Below are 19,043 nucleotides of genomic sequence, written 5' to 3' on the forward strand. Positions count from 1 at the left end.
CTGTCCTCCCCCTGCCGGGACTGTCCTCCCCCTGCCAGGACTGTCCTCTGCCGAGACTGTCCTCCCCCTGCCAGGACTGTCCTCTGCCGGGGCTGTCCTCCCCCTGCCGGGACTGTCCTCCCCCTGCCGGGACTGTCCTCCTCTGCCGAGACTGTCCTCCCCCTGCCAGGACTGTCCTCTGCTGGGACTGTCCTCCCCCCGCCGGGACTGTCCTCCTCTGCCGAGACTGTCCTCCCCCTGCCAGGACTGTCCTCCCCCTGCCAGGACTGTCCTCCCCCTGCCAGGCATGTCTTCTGCTGGGACTGTCCTCTCCCTGCCAGAACTGTCCTCCCCCTGCCAGGACTGTCCTCCCCCTGCCAGGACTGTCCTCTGCTGGGACTGTCCTCCCCCTGCCGGGACTGTCCTCCTCTGCCCAGACTGTCCTCCCCCTTCTAGGACTGTCCTCTGCCGGGACTGTCCTCCCCCTGCCAGGCATGTCTTCTGCTGGGACTGTCCTCCCCCTGCCGGGACTGTCCTCCCCCTGCCAGGACTGTCCTCTGCTGGGACTGTCCTCCTCTGCCGGGACTGTCCTCCCTCTGGGCCATGCACAGGTACAGCAGACCCGTGGCGCCAAGGCCGCACCTGCCCACCGTCTCTGCAAGTGATTGACTCCTTCACCAAGGGGTTCGTCTCTGCTCATACAGAGGGGACCAGAGGGGGGAAAGGTGGCTTCCCTCCCTTCCTCTCCACAGCCTGTCCCTCTTCCAAGTCACGTGGCCGCCAGGACCACTGGGACCGCGGTGGGGGAACCGGCGAGGCCTCAGGCTCGGCAGGGGTCCCCGCAGGGAAACACCGTCACCCTGACTGTGTCCACGTGAGCGAGACGAGCCCCCGGACACCGACGTCACGGGGTGGGTTGGAGCGTCCTCGAGCCGTGAAGCGAGGCCGGGACCGGGGAGCCGTGCAGTGCTCATGACGTGACTGCTGCGAAGCCAGAAAGACGCCCGGGACACTAGCCAGACCGGGAAGTAAGAACAGAGCCCATCGGTCAGCGAGGAAGCCGGGACCAGTGAGCTGAGCATCCAGCTCAGTAAATTAGAAAACGAGGAACAAAGATAGAAGGAAGGGAAATGATAAAAGTAAGAGCATAAGTTAATGAAAGAGGAAAATCACAGCAAAGGGACCAATAACACCCGAGTCTAAGTGTTGAGAGGGTTTATGCAGCCTCGGAGCTCTGCTAAGTCTGACCAAGAAAAATGCGGGAGAGCATGAGCGCCCGACGTCGGGAGGAGACCGCGCAGAGACTCTCCACAGGTTGTAGAGACGGAGGAAGGGAAAAACCCAAGTGAATATTATAGACCAATTACGGACATAACTTGTCTCATGACATGATGCTTGGTAAGATTTAGGACCCTTTCGAGAACAGTTAACAAAACTAACACAGAAGGAAGAAAAAAACCCTGGGAAGTCCTCATCTATGACCATTAAAGAAATCGAATTTATTATTTAAAACCCTCCCGCAAAGAAAATTCTGGGCCCAGACGGCCTTCACTCGCAAGTGTCACTGGACGTTTGAGAAAAAGCTGATGACGACTGCATGTAAACCCTTCCAGAAGGCGGGAGAGCAGGGGCTGCTCCCAACCTCTTCTGTCAGGTGAGCGCGACCTCACGACAAAACCCACAGGGAAAGGGCGAGAAAGGAAAATCTTGCTAATAAACATAGACACAAGTGTCTGTTAATTTATTTTTTATTTTTTTAACATGTATTCATTTTGGGGAGACAGAGCATGAGCAGGGGAGGGGCAGAGACAGAGGGAGACACAGAACCTGAAGCCGCCTCCAGGCTCCCAACTGTCAGCACAGAGCCCGACGTGGGGCTCGAACCCACGAACCATGAGATCATGACCTGAGCCGAAGTCGGACGCTCAACCGACTGAGCCACCCAGACGCCCCCAGGAGAACTGCTTTCTATGGCTGAGGATGTTTTATACAACAACATAACACTTACTGGTGAAGTATGATCAGGAACAAGGCAGGGAGCGGGCCCAGCTGCGTCTGCCAAGCCCTGTAAGAGCAAAGCAGGAAAGGCCTCAAGATCTGAAGAGTATGAAACAAACTGTCATTTATTTGCAGATTAAATGGTTGAGTACAAAGTAAATACCGTAGCCTCTAGCTTAGTTTTTGGAATCGAGAAGACAGTTTAGCAACGTCGTCGGATAAAAAATAGTATGGAGAATTCAGTGGTGTTTCTACGGTCCAGCAGTCGACAGACAGAAGATGAAGTTGGAACAAAAACACTATCTGTAGTAACATCAGAGAACCTGAGTGTCCAGGACGAAGCTGATGACGGTGGAGCCTCTACTCCAAAGTCGACCCCCTCGCGGGGGGGGGGGGGGTCGTTAGAGTGTTAATTACTGACAGGGGCTCGTTAGAACCTCAAGACCGTGAAGATGATGGTTATGGGTTGGAAGGCTCAGTATTTTTAAGATTTAAGTTTCCCAGAAATGGATCTAATATTTCAGAACAATCCCTATTTGAAATCCCAGCAGATCTCTCTCCCTCTCCCCGCCCCCGGCCCTGGCCCCCACAGACACGTCGAGGAAATTCTCCAGTTTATTTTAAAACGTAAAGGACCAGGGGACGCCCGGGTGGCTCAGTTGGTTAAGCATTGGGCTCGATGTCAGCTCCGGTCATGAACTCGTGGTTGTGGGATCGAGACCCGCACTGGGCTCCACGCTGGGCACCGAGGCTGCTTGGGATTCTCTCTCTCCCTCTCTCTGCACCCCTACTTGCTTGGGTGCTCTCTCTCTCTCTCTCTCAGATTAAAAAAAAAGTGGAAGACAAGGAATAACACAACACAGAAGAAGAAAGGAGGCTGGAAACAGGTGTGGGTGGGGACACAGGGTGGACATCTCCCACTGACCGCCCCTCGGGGACTCAGGGCCACCACTCCGCAAACCAGACGGCGGGTGCTCAAGGGCCAGCTGGTCCGCCAGGGAGGCGAGTCCAAAGCAGCCAGTGCCCTGGAGGCCCAGCTGGCCGGGCTGGCTCTGCAGATCATCGTGGTGACGGGGTGGTGACGGGGTGGGGGGCCACCTGCCACGGTGGGAGGCCTTTGTCCAGACATTCAGCTCCTTTCACCTGTAAACTCACCATCCCGAGTGCCATTTCCTTCCTCAGCCCCCGCCGGTGGCCCCCAGGGCATCGGACCAGAGTGGACCCTGTAAGAGAGCAGGACAAGCTGGCCCAGGGCCCGTGAGGGGGTGTCCAGGCCCCGAGGGAGGAGAGCATCCTGTAACCCTGCGAGCATGACCCTCAGGACTTCCGGGGGCCCCTTCCGATTCCCCTTCTTCTGTTGGACACCATGACCCTCCAGCCCCTTTTGGCCAGAAGAGCTTCCCACGGGGACCTCGGTTTGCCCCCAGGGTGGCCTCTAGGCCCCCTCCCCACCCACGCACACGTCTCCCTTACTTCTTCCTGGCACGTCTTCCAGGCTCCGGCTCTGCCTCGTGCCCCGGGTGGGCACGGCGGGGAGGCAGGGGGGTGCAGGGGCAGGACGCCTCTCGCCACCTCTGAGGCCTCCGGGCAAAGTGTGGGGAGGTCCTGGGCTCCCTGCCCACGAAGCACCTTCCCAGAGAAAGCCTGGAGGTGAGCGGGGTGCCCCGGGAGGCACCGACTCGGGGAGGCACGTGTTGTCAGCTCCAAGTGGTCTTACATCTCCAGACAAATGGTCCTCTGAGCCGAGCCAGGCCAGCCCACGCGGGATGCCCTAGTTATCACCTGAGATGTGACGGACGCACAGGCGGGCGTGACCCGGAGTGTGAGCACGCGCCCGAGGACAAATGGAGCCGGGTCACCCGTGGAGGCCTTTCCCTGCTTGGCTGCTTCCTCCTGGAAGAGCCTGTGTTCCTGGGCGGCCTGCTGAGGCTCTCCCGCGGTGACACGGTCGTCCGGAGTCCTGGCAGGGTGGTCCTCACCAGCCGCACCACGGCCTCTGCTTTCCCTGCCTCCCACTTTTCCACGGGTCCCCCCTCCTCCTTCCTCGGCCCCACGATTGGAGAAGACGGGGACTCTCCGGACGGCAGGGCAGGGCGAGGCTCTCGGCCCGGGGGGCGGGAGGGCAGGGAGGCCCAGGGACGGAGTGGTGTCCAAGGCCCCTGTCTGCTGGATGACACTGTTGGAGCCGGTGGTGGAGGGGTGGGGGGCGCCGAGTGGTGGTTTTTCCCTGCGAGGGACGTGGGCCTCCCTGCCCAGCGCTGCCCGCGGCTGTGACTCGATTCCTGAGCGTGGACGCCGCGAGGTGGCGGGTGTGGTCTTCAGCGGCCGGGCGCGGGGTCTGATCCCAGCAGCAGGTGACTGGAACAGGCCGCAGGCTGCGTCCACCTCGGGAGGGCCACGCTCCGAGGGGCAGCGGGGCCCCGGAACCGGAGACGCGGGCACTGGTCTCCTTGTGGGGGACAGGCTGCCTTGTACGTCTGGGCGCCGCACCCCTCACCCGGCGCCCCGCCCCTCACCAGGAGCCACGCCCCAAACCGGCGCCCCGCCCTTCACTGGGAACCCCGCCCCTCACCGGGAGCCCCGCCCCTCAACCGGCGCCCCGCCCCCACCGGGCACCCCCCCCACTGGGCGCCCCGCCCCTCACCGGGAGCCCCACCCCTCACCGCACGCCCCGCCCCTCACCAGGAGCCTCGCCCCAAACCGGCGCCCCGCCCTTCACTGGGAACCCCGCCCCTCACCGGGCACCCCGCCCCCCACCGGGCGCCCCGCCCCTCACCGGGAGCCCCGCCCCTCAACTAATGTGACAAACACCGCTGTTAGTGCAAGAGACATGTGATTACGCAGCTAATAGGCCTGCAGACATGTCCCCAGCAGCGCGCCCGCCCCGCTGCAGCTCGGTCTGTCCCCAGTATCTCATTCCTAATCAGCAGAGCCCCGTTCTCCCAGAGGGAGCCCAGAGCCAGGCCGGCCGTGACCCTGCAGCTCTGGGTGACTGGGCGAGCAGCGGCGCGGCTGGGGGGGGGGGGGGGGGGGCTCTGCTCACTGTCCCGTCCTGCTGCTAGGCTGTCCAGGGCCCCCTGCACCTTCTCTCCCCGGTCACCCAGGGCCTCTCAGTCACTGGCTCATTCCACCCGCCTGGGGACAAAGGCAGCTTCTTGGTTTCTGTGGTGACAGCGTGCTGATGGGGACCAATCCCCCCCACCCCCCCCACCCCCCCACCCCCCGTTGCTCTGGACGCCGGCCTGCCTGCGCCTGGCTCTGAGCCGGGACTATCCAACAGCAGTTTCCCAGGGGAACAGACGCCTAAGGAGGGGGCTCTGGTGCCCACCGAGACAGTACTGGGGTGTGGGGCTGCAGGGCGTGGGCGGAGTGAGGGCCCAGTCGTGCGGGGGGGCCCTGTGACCATGAAATGTGTGACCGTCTGCCGAAGTCAGGACAGTCTGGGCTGGCCTTCCAGCGACGGCTGCTGGCGGTGGGCACACGGGGGGCTGCAGGGGCAGGGGTGAGTGGCCCCTGGCCCGGGCAGCCCCTGACGGAGCCCCGAGTGTGCCAGTGTCCGCGGGGACTCCTGCCCGGGGACAGCAGCGCCTCGCCAGCCCTGTCCGCCCTCCCCTGCCCGGATGGACACGCCGCAGGGGCATGGCCCCATCCTGCCGGCCACCACAGCCCCCGGCACATGGCCCTGGGCAGGGCAGGCACCCAGCGGCGGAGGCTCCCCAGTGACCCGGAGCGCGCCTTGCCGCCCCTCGGGGCCGGGCCTGCCTGGGGGGGGCGTGCAGCCTGCAGCCTGGTGCTATGGGGGGCACGCGGCCCCACACTGAGCACCTGTATTATCTCCCAGCTCCTGGGGGGCAGGAATGTGGATGGGGTAGGCGCCCTGGGGAAGCCGCCGTCTGCAGGCTCCGGGGGAGGACCGAGATAGTGCGGTGAGGTGGGGGCAGCGGGGGCTGGTCTCTTCAGCCTGCAGACCTTGGAGCCTCGGGAGGGAGCACGGACGGTGACTCCACGTTTTGGATTCTTGCCTCTGGGGTGTCAGGGAGTAATGTTCCATTTCAAGTCCCCCAGGGAGTGGTCGCGTCTGGGTGCACTGCCCACGGACCGGGCAGATGCTCCGGGAACCGACGTGGCCAGTGGGCAGCCGGCTGGAGGGGGGGGACCCCGCCTTCTGCTCCCGCGGAGACCCGCAGGGTCAGCCGTCCATCAGCCGCCGAGGTTATAGATGGATCCTTGGTGTTGGCTGGAGGACGAGCTCCCGGGTGGTAACGATCTGCTCTCGGGGGTTGTGAGGAATGGGCTGACAGGCCCTCGGAAATGTCCCCTGATGGGCCCGGGGTCGATCTTTGCAGGCGCATGACCGCGTGTCCGGCCCCAGTCCCTCAAGTGAGGTTTGCAGGTCGAGGGGAATTCAAGCAAGACCCCAAGTTACATGGCTTGTGACAAAAGTATTAAGTGTCCCATGACACGGGACGTGAGCTCCTCAACAAGAGAGGTGTCGAGTTGTCAGAGAAACAGCGACAGCGTCACATGTGACCACCCAGCTGCTTGGTATAACTTCCGCCCAATTTTGCAAATCATTATTTTCACAGTTAACGGGCAGGAGGCAATTAATGACGGCCCGCGAAGCTGCTCTCGGTGGCGTTGGGGGCGCTGGCGAGGAAGTGCGGGGAGACGGCCGAGGGCGGGGGCGGGAGGCCACAGAGGACACGGCCCCCAGGTAGGGCGCCCGTGCGAGGGCCGCCCTCCCGGCACCATGACCTCGCGGCTGGTCGGTCACCCACAAGTCCAAGAGCGGGTCTTAGGGACCCTCGGGCCCCACTCTCTTCCTTCACAGGATGTTATTTCCCGTGTTTTCTTTCCCTTGCTCCTCATACGCCCCATTCTGCCCAGCAGAGCAACTCGCTCCATCACCACAGCCGCTGGAGACACGTCCCAGAGAGGACCGGGTCCCCACCCCTGGGACCTGTGGGTGGGACCTTACAGGGAAGAAGGGACTTTGCAGGTGGGATTTAATCAAGGATCTTGAAACGGGGAGATGGCCCTGGACGAGACTCAGGCGGGCCGGAGATGTGGTCCCCTCTGTCCTGCAGGAGGGAGGCAGGGGGGATCTGATGAGGACAGAAGACAGAGACCAGGGTGAGGCGGCCACCAGGGAGGGAAGAGGGGAGCCTCCGGAGGAGCGCAGCCCTGTCGACACCTTGCTCTCAGCCTGGAGAAACGGTTTCCGATTCCTGGCTCCCAGGAATGCAAGGGAAAAACTCCTGTGGTTTCAAGTTAACAAGTTGGTGGTAATTTTTTTTCCAGCAGCAAAAGGAAACCGATACCTTCCTGAAAGAAGTCTACAGGTGGGTGGGGCGCCAGCGTTGAGAAGGAGGCAACGATGCCATCGAGGACTGTCTTGTGGCTTGTCACCTCATGGCCACAAGCTAGCTGCCGCAGCTCCAGGCATCACATCCTCACAGGACAGTGCAAAGCAGGAAGGGATCAAGGGTGAGGCACAGGAGACTTCTTGTATGGTTCTTTCATCTGGGGGGAAATCTCAAGGCACCTGCTAGGCGAGGTCCATCCAAGCCCATGTGGCTACTCTGGGCCAGTCCATAGCAAAGGGGACAGATTCCCCTGATTGGCTCGGACCAATCATAAGTCCTGTCGCGAGCTGGGCACAGGTTCCCCCCATATAAGTGGGCTCTACTGGCAGGGAGGGGATGGTGACAGGGGTCCACCCGTCTGAGAGAGCGGGAAGAAAGGGAGGCTCAGGGCTTCGACTCCTGGGTCCCCCACCACCACCCAGCCGCCTCTCTTGGGTGCCCGCTCTTGCCTGTCTCTGGAGGGGTCACCTGCCAGGATGTCCTCGGTCACAGCCTGGCTGCGCCGTCCCGCGTCCCCGTCGGCCTGCTCCCCCTGACGCCCCCCGACGGAGGGGCAGGGCCCGGGCAGAGCCCCTCCCTTACCTCTGTCAGGCCACCTCCACCCCTGTGCCCTCCAGGTGGCGAGCACATCCTGGTGGGGGTGGGGGGCTTCTTCCCCAAGGCCCTGCCCACCCCAGACGTCTGGGAAGAATCCCACGGAGGAGGGAAGGACAGCCTTGGGGAGGGGGCTGCTCTCTCCGTCGGGTGGGTGTCGTACTGCCTGACGTGTCGCCTACAGTGGTGACGACCCTCGCACACGGTGGGCTGGGAACTGCCCGTGCTCCGTCCGGCCTCAGACTCTGGGGGTCGGGCTCAGCTTTCCCGTCACCTGCTAGCCTCTCACCCCATCTTTACGACACAGGGGAACCCTTACTGCGCATCCGACGGCCCCTCGGTGCTTGGTGCTCTGCTGGGCCGGCCTGGCCGGAGTCCCGGGGAGGGCAGGCGGAGGGGCTGGGTGTGCGGGACCCCCCTCCCCACGGATCGTCCTCCGCCGGTCCACAGCGGGGCTCTCGCTGGGGCTGAGGCCTCGGAGCCACACGTGACAAGGCCAGGCTGCCCTGCACCCTCCCCCACTCTCCCCCCCAGGCACGGCCCCGACCCCTGACGTGGTCCTGATGGTGCACGCGGCCCCGATCCTCACACAGGCCCCCGTACCTGCACACGGCTCTGATCCTCCCCTGGGCCCTGTCCTCCCCTGGGCCCTGTCCTCGCCTGGGCTCCCATCCTCCCCTGGGCCTCATCCTCCCCTGGGCCCCGTCCTCACCTGGGCCCCATCCTCCCCTGGGCCCCGTCCTCACCTGGGCTCCCGTCCTCCCCTGGGCCCCATCCTTACCTGGGACCCGTCCTCCCCTGGGCCCCTGTCCTCACCTGGGTCCCCGTCCTCACCTGGGCTCCCGTCCTCCCCTGGGCCCCATCCTCCCCTGGGCCCCGTTCTCACCTGGTCCCTGTCCTCACCTGGGCTCCCATCCTCCCCTGGGCCCTGTCCTCCCCTGGGCCCCGTCCTCCCCTGGGCCCCTGTCCTCCCCTGGGTTCCCATCTTCCTCTGGGCTCCCGTCCTCACCTGGGCCTGGATCTCTCGCACCTGCGGACAGCCAGGATGGATCCCTTTCCTCTGAGGGTTTGTTGCCGACACGTCCGCGGCAGCTCCGGGAGCCCGGCACCCCTCCTAATGTTTTCTTTATTTATACACCTGCATCGTCCAGAACAGCTGCTTTATTGAGATTCATCCGTCACAAGCCTTAATTAAAATAACACAAGCGTCTAACTCCGCACAGGTCACCACAGCAAATGTGTGTTTTCCTGCTGTCATTTAAGGCCTGAGCGGGGAGCCGTGACGCGGCCCCTCCTCTCCTCGTCTGTCCTCCAGCTGAGTCCTGAGTTGGGGCGCGGGTGGGCCCTGCAGGGAGCCCCGGGGAGGGCGGCGGGCCAGGGGACTGGCGGGGTGGGGGGTGGGGGGTGGGGGGGAGGCGTCCTGCAGGGACGGCGGCTGGTCCCGTACGAGGTCCCTGCAGCAACTGTGAGGAGTTGTTGCAAACTTTCTGCCCTGGAGCCACAGCCCGTGACTGCCTTGCGGTCTGGAGGTCAGGGTCTGCCTCGCTGGCAGGGCCCCGGGGAGTCATTCCCACACCTTTTCCAGCTCCTGGAGGCATCCTTGGCCCGAGGCCCACCGTCCGTCCGCAGAGCCAGCGGCCACGTCTGTCCTCACTCCTCCTGCCCTGTGACCACACTGAGCCAGGGTTCACTTCGCCATGGACGGCCCTACGTTGACAGGTGACAGGGGTCAGGACGTTTGGGGCCACGAACCAGCCTGCCGCACCCCCTAAATGTGAAGGACACCGGCTGGCAGAGAGGAGGGTGTGTGGATGGAGGGCCCGGCTCAGCGTGTCTGCGAGAGGGCTCAGGAAGGGTGGGGGGGCCAGGCTGCAGACTCAGGCCTCAGGGTAAGGTGACACAGTGGGCACAGCTCAGCAGGGGTGATAGGAGGTCCCCCTCGCAGGACGGGGGACGGGTGCAGGGGGAGCCTGGAAGGAGCCAGGGGCGTGGGGAAGCAGGAGGCGAAGCCCTTAGGAAGCGGGACGTGGCTTTACTTCTGTCCATTATTCCCCTTCGATTTGCCGGATCAGTAAATCGCCTGTAGTAATTGGATCATTTGCATGATTTTGAGCCCGGGGCCCTCTCTGCTCCGCCGCCCGCTCCCAGTCCCGCAGGATGGGGCTTCAGGGTCCAGCCCTGCTCACGAGGGGTCTCCTGTCTGACCCCTTCCCGCGGTCTGCCATGCCGCCCGGGGCCTGGATGTCTGTCTGAGGCACCGTGGACCGGGCTGCTGGTCACATCCGCCCTCGCCCTTCTGTCTGCAGCCTCAGAGACCGGCCCTCAGACACGTCTGCAGCTCTGTGACCTGTTTCTCTCCCTGTGGGCCCATTAGGACTGGGATAGGCCCTGTTCAGAGCTGCCACAGGACCCTGGAGGCGGTGGGACTTGGAGCCCCAAGCTCGGCGCTCACGGTACAGAGACCACGTCTTCAGGGCCCGCTCTGGGCCCTTGGGAGCGATGGAGACTCTAACAACAGGCCCGGGACCACAGGGGTCCTCGGGCCTGTCCCAGCGAGCTGGGGTGCTCGGTGTCGCCCGCTCTGTTGTTTGGGGGAATCTCTCCTTTGCCAGATGGGGGGTTCTCTCCTGGGGGCCCCCTTCCGTTCTCCCAGACTTTAGGGCAGCGGCCCCTCCTCCCAGCCCACCCACATGACCCCTCACACACCTACCTCCTGGCCGTGTCCCGGAGCCTCTGCTGGGGCTGACGCAGCCCTGAGCCTAGATCACACCCTGCCTCCCCCCCAGGAGCTCCCCCTGGCCTGTGCTGGCATCCGCAGTGACCCTTTCCTTCCTTTCCACGGGGGCAGACCCTTCCGGGGACCCTCACTGCCTGGGTCTGCTGGAGGTGATGACATCATCAGAGGTGGTTACTAGGCAACCGGCCTCCGCAGTCAGGGGACCGCTCTGTGGTTGGAAGGGCCCTGCCAGTTTCTTAAAATATCAGACCTCAGAGCACATTTAGTCCCAGAGAAGAGGGGAGAATCCAGCCAGCTTCAGGTCGCTGGGAAGCCCCCCTTAGATCTGCCCTCTGACTGCATGGGTTTTCCAAGAGGCGATCGTGTGAGACTAACCTCATTTTCTTTTCTTGTCATGGTCCTTAGCCCGGCGGATGAGGGCCCGCTATTGTTGTGATTTCCACGGCATTTGCCAAATGTGCTGTGTTATCCTTGAGGATGAAATGGTAAGTACATCCCAGATGAACTGTTAGGTGCATTTTGTCTGTTACAGGGAATTAGAGACAAAGGGAGTTAGCTAATGGCCCCGTGTCACCCTGGAGGGAGGGCTCCAGCGGGCTCCCGCAGGACTCTGACATCAGTCCTGGGCTGTCGAACGTTCTTATCAATGATTTATATGAAGAAATAAAAGGTCTGCCTGTCACTTTGCTGCTAGAACAAAGGACAGGAGGTACGTTGCAAGGAGGAATCGTAATTCAGAATCCTCTCAACGTGGACGTGATTTAAGACTCAAAAAGAAAATTTGAACAGGACCGAAACAGCGCAACCTATAAAGGAGGTAACTGATCAATTGGGCCACATTACAATTAAGAGACGTCAGTCAGGGGGATATTTGCGATACACGTTTGACAAAAGATTTACAACCGGATAAAACCCTCAAACGATTTTAAAAAGGGGTGAGCAAATGGACGAAAAAACAAGCCAACCATTGGGGCGCCTGGGTGGCTCAGTTGGTTAAGCGTCCGACTTCAGCTCGGGTCATGATCTCACGGCTTGTGGGTTCGAGCCCCGCATCGGGCTCTGTGCTGACAGCTCAGAGCCTGGAGCTGCTTTGGATTCTGTGTCTCCCTCTCTCTCTCTCTGTCCACCCCCCCCCCACTCAAGCTCTGTCTCTGTCTCAAAAATAAATAAACATTAAAAAATAATAATAAAAAACCGAGCCAACTGTTTAAACTGGCATTTCGCAAGAGGGGTGCCCGAATGTCCTCTAAGGACGTGAAAAGGGAATTGCTCGATTTTCCTAGTTCACAGGGAGAGGCAGTCCTGACGCCACGTGATGTCACCTCCCCCGAAAGGACACCAGGAAAGGGAGGAAGGGCTGAGCGTTGGCAAGGAGGACTGTGACATGCTGGGCAGCTTTGGGAAAATTCTACAATCTTGGGTATGGACCCAACAGAAGTGCACACGTGTTTCTACCAAAAGACACGTATGAGAATGTTTCCAGCAGTTTTCAATGGCTAAAGTCCAGAAGTAACCACAAAGCCCGCGGTGGGGTGAGCACGCGCCCAGGCCGGGCACCCGTCCAGTGGAAGGCCGGAAACCATTCATGACAGCGGCTACCTCGCTCTATGCAGCAGCATGTTGGAAGTTCAGCAACAGAGCGGGTGAGAGGCCAGACGCGAGGACCCCATTCCATGAACGTCAAAGCCACGGACACTGGTCGGTGGTGCTGGAAGTGAACACAGCGCCCGCCTTCGAAGCCGGGACACGGGGCGCCTGCGGCGTGCAGGGGGTGTGTGTCCTTTTCCGGGCAGGTTCCGGCCACCGGTGGGCGCTGTCTGTGCGCTACCTGCGCGAGTCACCTGACATCGTGTCCGTGTTCCGTGGGTGCGCGCGTCACGCTCGAGGTTCAGTGAAGCCGAAGGGACTTTGCCATGAACAACCACAAACCAACCAAAGGGCATAAAGCGAGCGTTTACAGACATTGGGCACCGGGCAGCGCAGGGCCCCTGGTGGGGGGGAGGCGGGAGGGGAGCCCCATTTTCCGCTGGGAAGCCGTCCGCCGAGGTGAGGAGGCACGGACTGGGGCTGGGGAGGCTGAGAGGCTGGGGTGTTGTGGGGAAGAGGGCCACAGAGGAGGGGCTGTCCACGGAACAGCTCTAGAAATCTCTCCGGACACGTGTGAGTTCTGAGCAGCCAGAGGGGGACAACCTTCCCGACACCAGCATTAACCGGCTTGGGCTGCCGGAACGAAACGCCGCAGACCGTGTGGCTTAGATGATGGACCTCTGCTCCTCGTAGCTCTGGGGGCCGGGAGCCCCACCTCCGGGTGCTGGTGTGGTTGGGCTCAGCTGAGGGCTCCTCCCGCCTGCAGACGCCTTCTCACTGGGTCCTCACGCGGCAGGTGGGGAGAGAAACGCTCCCCTCTTCTGTAAGGTCACCGTCCTGTAGGATCAGGGCCCCACCCTTACGCCCTCATTTAAGCTCCTGAAACCTCTCTCCCCAGGTCCAGCCACACGGGGGCTTCAACCTCCAGATGTTGTGGGAGACACGATTCCGTCTCAGCAACACGCAAGGCATTCGGAGAGATTCCAGAAGGGCCGGGATCTCAGTAGAAGGACTAGATTAGCCCTGGGGGAAGGCTGCCGGGCTCGATCGGGAGCCTCGACTTAAGCCTCAGAGCTCTGACTCTGGTAGCAGCCGGTAAGTTCCTATCAGGCCGACTCTCCCAGAGGCAACAAGTATAAACACTGGACCAAACAGATGCTAGAGCGAGTAGCTGAACTCACAGGAGAACAACAGGCAGGAGTCAGCCTTTAGGAGAAAGGATCAGAACTGAGGAACGTTCCCATTTTAACAGCTTCCGGCCTGAGGGCAGCCCCGAGTGCACACCACGCAGGTCACAAACATCGTCCAAAGTCCAACAAAAAGTGTGCAGTATTCAGGGCTTGAAAAGCAGAGAACTGAGTTTAAGGCAGCCTCAACCACAGGAAGATAAGAGACAATCCCAGAAAGGGGTGGGTCCGAAGACGTGTGTATAAACCCCCGTGTTGTCTCCGGACGGCTCTTGTACCACACTCGGGCGGGGCGGACCCCAAGCAGCCCGGCCACAGCCATGTGGGATCCACCCTAGAGGGACATCTTCTAGTTGGAATCACCCCAGATGAATTGCCTGTTAAGATAATGAATACCAATGCACTTCAGTCCGGAGGCCCCACAGCGGAATGTCTACAAAACCCAGGATGCAATCCAAAATTTCTGGGTAAAGGGAAGGAGAAAATGTGGCTTGTTCTCAAAAAAAAAAAAAAAAAAAGACAATCATAAAGACTAACCCCAAGGTGACTAAGACGTTGAACTGAGCAGAGAAGGATTTCAAAGCTGTTGTAATGACTGTGCCCAATGAAATGAAAGAAAATATGTTCACAACAAATAAAAAGATTGGGTATTGTGGTAGAAAATAGAAATTGATAGAAAGAGCTAAGTGGAAATTCTAGAACTGAAAAATGTAAATCCAAAATGGAAGTTCATGGGATGGGCTCAATACCAGAATGGAAACAGCGAAGGAAAGAGTTAGCGAACTTCAAGAGAGAGCGACAGAAATTGTCTAATTTGAAGAAGAGGGGAAAAAAAGGGGGGGGGACCCAATAAAAAACAGTGTTTCCAAGACCCATGGAATAAATCTGACACGTGTGATATTCGTGTGCTCAGAAAGGAGGGAACAGAGAGCAGAAATGTTTACATTTTAATTATTTAAGAAAAATTTAATGTTTGTTTTTGAGAGAGAGAGAGACAGAGTGAAGGGGGCAGGGGCGGGGAGACAGGGAGACACAGAATCCGAAGCGGGCTCCAGGCTCCGAGCCATCAGCACAGAGCCTGACGCGGGGCTCAAACCCATGAACTGTGAGATGATGACCTCAGCCAAAGTCGGATGCTTAACCGACTGAGCCACCAGGAGCCCCTACATTTTAATTATTTTTAAGGAAATTGTGGTTGAAAATTGCCTGAATTTGACGGAAGACACCGATTTCACGAGCTCAGGAAACCCCGGTCAGTCCAAGTCAGGGAAATGATGTCAAAGCCCGTTACAGCCAGAGAGCAGGACAAAGAGAAACTTTTGGAAGCAGCTGCCCAGAAGCGACACGGCACTCGGGGGAGCGATAATTTGGGTAAATGCTCGCTTCTCGTGAGAAATGAACAGAGCCGGAGGCAGCGGGAGATATTTTTAATGTACTAAAAGGAAAAAAAAATCCTATAAACAGAAAAACTATTCTTCGAGAATGAAAGTGAAAGACATTTTCAGATAAAAGAAAACGCGAATTTTTCACCAACATAGATGCTGAAGGAGACCCTTCTAACGGGTGAGATGACCCCAGACGGACGCCTGGGACCTGTCCCCAGGAGCCTCGCCACGCGTGTGGGGAACACGAAACGCCCGCTGGGTGCGGGGTGCCTGTGCCCGGCCCTGCAGTGTCCCCCCACCCCCAGGACGCGGCCTGGGCGCACGGCGGCCCATTGCCAGGTTCACGGTCTGAGGGGAGGGGAGGAGGAGCTCGTTCACGCAGGTCTCTCAGAGCGAGGGGTTGGCGGTCATGCCGGAGGCTGTGCCAGGGGCCCAGGGGCTCTGGCTCCCGGCGTGGGGGGTCAGGGGCTAGCCTCAGGGCCCAGTGGTGCCACCTTGGGCCAATGGCCTCACCCCTGTGCCTCTGCGTACCGATTACGCGGGACCAGCTGGGGCCTCAGGCCTTGAGGCGCCTCTGGCATTGGAGGTCTGGGAACGGCAGGTTTGGGGTTCCGGGGCTCCCTGGCTCTCGGAGCCACAGGGAGATGAGGGGCTGAGGCAGGGGGGCTGCGTGCAGCCACGGTGCCCACGTCCCAGCCCTCATCTCATCCACGGGGCAGGAAGGGTTCTTCTCTGCCCTGCCGTGGCCTCTGCTCTCAGAGCCGGCTTGTGGGGTCCTGGCTCCCTGGCTTCTCCCAGGGGAGAAGTCTGGGGTCAGGGCTCTGGCGTCAGAGGCCGGGGGAGGGGCTTCTTTGCTCTCTGCACCCCTGCCTCACTCCGCAGCCACCGCTCATGGTGGTGACCAGGCGTGCCCCTCTCCATGCTCACACTGGGTCTGCCAATCCCTTCCTTCCGCCTCTCTGACTCGCGGGGAACTCAGCCCTAACTTCCAGGTCTAAGTCAAGGGCGCTGTCCACCCGCAAGAAGCCAAGAACGGCAAGCCTGCCCTCTGCACCCTGGGGCCAGGCACAGGCTGGGGTGGGGAGGGCGGGCAGAGCCAGAGGGGCGAGCGCTCAGCTCCCAGGCCCTCGGGCCGCTCCTCCCGGGCCTGCGCTGACCTCTCCTCTTGCCCCCTCGGGCCACCAGCCATGTCTTCCTCTGTAGACAGGCGTGAGGGGCCGGTGGCCGTGGAGCTGGTGGCCCAGGAGTGAGAGGGGCCTCGCCGCCCCTGCACGTGAATATGGATTTGTGCCTAAGGACAGGCGGTGGCAGGCTCCGGCCCTAATTAGTGCGCGATGGCTGCTCCCTCCGCCCCTGGGAGCCGGGGTGGGGGTGGGGGGGCATCAAAGGAAGGCAGCCTGCTAATCCCCCTCTTCCAAGGGCGGCATCTGCTCCCTCCCTCCCCCGGGCGCGTCTCTCTGACAGCAGGCCACGAGAGTCTCGGCTATTTAATTAGGCCGGAAAGTTCCCCCAACCCTGGGAAATGATTTCATTTCAATATTTCCTTTGCCGAGTGCGACACCCTCCCCCATCCTCAAAGGCCTTTCATCTGCGGCTCGGCCCATCCCCCACCAGGGGCCTCTCCCCTCCCCTCTCATTGGCGTCCTGTTCAAGGGGCCAGGCTGGGCCAGGGGCGGCGGTGGCGGCTGGCCTTTGAGAGAGGCCCCCCCCACCCCCCAGCCATTGGCCCAGCTGCGGCTGGTAACCAGCTGCGAGCATCCTGCCAGCCTGGCCTCCCGCCCGCACGCCCTGGGTCCTACCCCAGACCTTGGCCAAGCAGCTCCCTCTCCAGGCGTGCCCCGCCCCCCCCCTCCCGGGGCAGGTCCAGGCCGCGTGAGGAGCCGCCCGCCCTGAGACATGATGTCACACGGAGCTCGTCCCTCCCTGCTTTTGTCAGCCTCTGCTGGCCGGGTCACCCTTCGCGGGCCCCAGTCCCGCCTGCCTGATTCTGCTCCCGGTGCTCGTGTGTACAGGGCTGTGTGCATACACACTGCACTTGTGAGGCTATCTGTGCGTGCTTGTGCACACGCGTGGGGGTGCATGGTACGCGTGGGGGTGCAAGGTTGCGTGTACATCTGTGCCTGCGAGTGTTTGGTCGGCACATGCATGCACACGTGTACCTGTGCATGTATGCGTGTGCACATGTAGGCACGTCTTTGGGAGCCCCTGAGGTCTGAGCCTGGTTCCTGTCTCTCTTTAGGCAGCTGGCGCTCCCGTCCTCCACAGACGGTGCAGGGCCAGCACCAGGCCTGGCTGCAGAGCAAAGGCTCCCGGGGAGGTGGGGGGTAGGATCTGGGGGGCGCTGGGGGGGGGAGGTCCTGAGCTCCGGAGGCCCTCTGCAGACTCAGTCTCCACGTTTGTACAAACTCGTCCGTCCCCGAGGTCTGTGCCCAGAGCACAGCCACAGGCCCGAAGGTCAGGCCGACTTTGCCTCAGGGGGGTCAGCACCCCAGCCGGTGCGCCCCCCCCCCGCCCTCTCTGAAGCAGTGCCCCCCACAGCGTCCTCCTCTGTCCGCCTCCACTTGGGCCCGGAGGCCCTCCTGGAGGCGGCTAATGAGAGGTGTCAGCTGGGAGGCTCTTCTGGGGAACCTGCCGTCCTGAGCGATTTCTAAACGGGAAAGTCTAACCTCACGGAGTCCTTTGAACGCGTCCGAGTGACGAGTGACGGAGCTGCAGAGGCAGCCCTCGGAGTCGCCGGGAGCCCGAGAGGAGAGGAGATTGATTTCCACTGGCCTCCTGAATGTAGAGTTCTTAAGAAGCTGTTTGTCACGCGGCCCCGAAAGCAAGGCGGGGGCCTTGGCTAACAAATGACGATCGCTGTTGTTCTGACTCCCTTCCCATCCCCCACGCCGGAATTTATGCCTTTTGCAGACAAAACGCTCTCGCAGACAGGCGTCCCACGTCTTCACCGCGGCCAAGTATCGATGGTATTGATCACGCGGCCCTGGGATCCCCCCCCCCCCCCGCCCAGGAAGTGAGACACTCGGGGCTCCAGGGGCCCCCGCCCCTCCCCCACCTGGCACCCACTCCTCAGCGGGCCGTCGGCGTCCTCGGGGGCAGCGGGCAGCGGGGCCTAGCACGTGCTGGTCGCTCTGTGGACCCTCGGTGCCAGGATGGGGGAACGAGAAACCAGGAGTCTGGGGGGGTCGGAGACAGGCTGTTGGATTCTCAGCGCTACGCCCCTGCTTGGTCAGCTGGCCTCGCCCTCGGGGATTCCTCTCCCTGCCCCCCGGGGGCTCCCTGCAAGGCCTTGGGGACCCTGGAGATGGTGACAGCCCTCCCTGGTGGGGGGGGGGGGTTCTGAGTTATGCTCGGGAAGTGAGTGTGCACAGAACTTTGTGAATGGCTTTCTTTCCTGTTTTATGAACTTCTCCGAATGCCTGCACATTACTCTCCCGAGGGACGGGGGGAGATAAATAGCAATTAAAGTCTTGTCATCCGACTCGCTCAGGCCGTTAAGTTGTTCAACCTTGCATAAAAAACCGGTGAGTGTACTTAACGCGGAGGAGCACCTGGGCGCGTGGCAGCAAGCGTAAATCAGTGTCTAACGACGCGCTCCCGCCCACCGGGCTCGCGGCTCCCCCGGCCGGCGCGACCCCGGCCCGGGCTCCCGGTCGGCTGGCCTGCGCGGGGCCCTCTGCCCGCGTCGTCCCCGGGCCCAGGCAGAGAGGACGGCTCGCAGGCTGTGGCTGGGCCTCCGGGCCCTCTCCGCGTCCCCAGCCTGGCCGGGCAGCTGGAACCCCGTTTGGAGAAGCCGCTCGCTGCGCCGTCTGCTTGGACAAACACGGCCGCGTCCCAGGACAGCGGTGCCACGGCTCTCGGGCCACGCCTGCGTGCCAGGCAGCCGGCTCGAAGCCCCACGGGGCTGGTGGGTCCTGAGGCCCGGCCCTTGGCCCCGGCGGGAGACGAAGCCAGCGGTGGGCTTGGTAAGTCTCCTCTGCCCCAGGCAGCCACGGGCAGAGCCGCAGCGTCCCGCCTGCCAGGTGGCCCCAGGGCCCTTCCAGGGGACCGGCGTCTGCTCCGGGCCCCCCCTCCTCTGGCAGCACGGGCGGCAGGCCCCGTCCTCACTTGCGGCCTCGTTTTAGGGCGTCCCCGGAGAACAACGGCTCAGGCTGTGCGGATTCGTTCCCCTCCGCACGAGGCTCACCTACTTCGACACACGCGGTCTAGC

General features: G+C 61.7%; 2 long non-coding RNA genes across 2 annotated transcripts; one reads left to right on the forward strand and one right to left on the reverse strand.

Moving 5' to 3' along the window:
* Positions 1-9,083: 9,083 nt before the first annotated feature.
* LOC122467820 lies at positions 9,084-10,805 on the reverse strand. Its single transcript, XR_006293083.1, has 2 exons — positions 10,648-10,805; positions 9,084-9,644 (listed from the first exon to the last, which is right to left on the reverse strand). It is a non-coding gene; the product is annotated as an uncharacterized LOC122467820 (long non-coding RNA).
* Positions 10,806-11,074: 269 nt separating this feature from the next.
* On the forward strand, positions 11,075-18,314 carry LOC122467821. Its single transcript, XR_006293084.1, has 2 exons — positions 11,075-11,159; positions 17,744-18,314. It is a non-coding gene; the product is annotated as an uncharacterized LOC122467821 (long non-coding RNA).
* Positions 18,315-19,043: the final 729 nt, after the last annotated feature.

Source organism: Prionailurus bengalensis, chromosome B3, assembly GCF_016509475.1.
Source record: "Prionailurus bengalensis isolate Pbe53 chromosome B3, Fcat_Pben_1.1_paternal_pri, whole genome shotgun sequence".
Taxonomy (NCBI): Eukaryota; Metazoa; Chordata; class Mammalia; order Carnivora; family Felidae; genus Prionailurus; species Prionailurus bengalensis.